This window comes from Octodon degus, unplaced genomic scaffold (genome assembly GCF_000260255.1).
Source record: "Octodon degus isolate 3935 unplaced genomic scaffold, OctDeg1.0 scaffold00092, whole genome shotgun sequence".
In the NCBI taxonomy this organism is placed as follows: domain Eukaryota; kingdom Metazoa; phylum Chordata; class Mammalia; order Rodentia; family Octodontidae; genus Octodon; species Octodon degus.
This window is the reverse complement of record NW_004524668.1, coordinates 6,108,196-6,109,554: the sequence shown is the minus strand read 5'-3', so window position 1 is coordinate 6,109,554 and position 1,359 is coordinate 6,108,196.

Genomic DNA, 1,359 nt, shown 5'->3' with positions numbered 1-1,359 from the left:
TGTGTTAATTATTGAAACTGTCCTACCAATTTGATTTGAAACTGCCTCATTGCTATTTGTTTCTCAATAAAATTATGGAAAAAAAGAAACTGAAAAAAATAAAAAAAGGGCCTTTTCATAACTGATGGTCAGTTCAAATATTGTAGGTGCAAAATAATCCAATATAGTCCAATAGTCCATTATAGTAGTGGGTTATCAGCAGAACTGGCAGTTGTCAGAAGTTGTTGACTTGAGCCTTTTACAGCTCAGCATATTAATATGGCATGAAAAAAAAAAAAATAAAACAAGCTGGGGCCGGGGAGATGGCTCAGTAGAATAATCACTTGCCTGGCAAACGCAAGGGTCTGAGTTCAATCCCCGGTTCCGCAAAAAATAAATAAATAAATAAATAAATAAATATGGCATGACTTTTTATACCTCGTGGTTATACTTTTCTGCTGAATGGTTAAGACCAAGTTAAAGCCAGACCTATAAAACTAAAAATGTAATTTTTGTATCTGACAAGGTCAGTCAAATCCCCTCAGGGGGGGAAAAAAAAGTCATAGGATTATCCTGCTGTAATGTTATATATGGTTTGATTTCTAAATTTCTGTGTAAAAATGTGTATTTTTTTTCACATTCTGTAGGGATTTAAAGTTTAGAATATCTATGGTTGTTGGAAAATACCAGTTCCATGTTATGTCTAAAGCATTTGATGTTCAGCTAGATAGTGATGTTAAGCTCAGCTGTCTCTGTTACAGGGTGATAATATCATTTAGGTTCTCTTCTGGATGTAGTTTTTCTTCTGTTATACAGTATAGTACTGCATGTAAGAGTTACACAAATAAAAGTAAAGTCTTCAAGTTGGAGTTTCCTTGGGCCGTTTCTTTGTCGTAAATACAGTTTATGTGTTCTGTGTACAGTTCCTCATTTAGTAACCAATTAATAGCCTAGTCACAGAAATGGAACTCAGATTACTCAGCTATAAAAATGAGATAAACTCGAGGCTTTTATAGGTAAATGGATGCAAGATACCATACTCAAGTGGAATAAATCAGACCCACATGTGCAAACATCATATTGTCTTGCTAGTGTAAGAACCTGCAAGAGTAAAGAAAATATGAAAGGTACAATAGATACTGTGAAAGGGAAGGAAAAACTGGAGCAAGGAACAGGACAAAAGGAAGAAGGGCCAGCAAGACAGCTCAGTGGCTTAAGCTTGGCGATGCTTGTCTTTCTGAGTTGGACTTACTTTTCTCAACATCTTGATCTCCAGATCCATCTATCTTCTTGGCAACATACAAGGTTCTGAGTTCAAACCCTGGGGGTGGGGAGAGAGAGAGAGAGAGAGAGAGAGAGAGAGAGAGAGAGAGAGAGAGA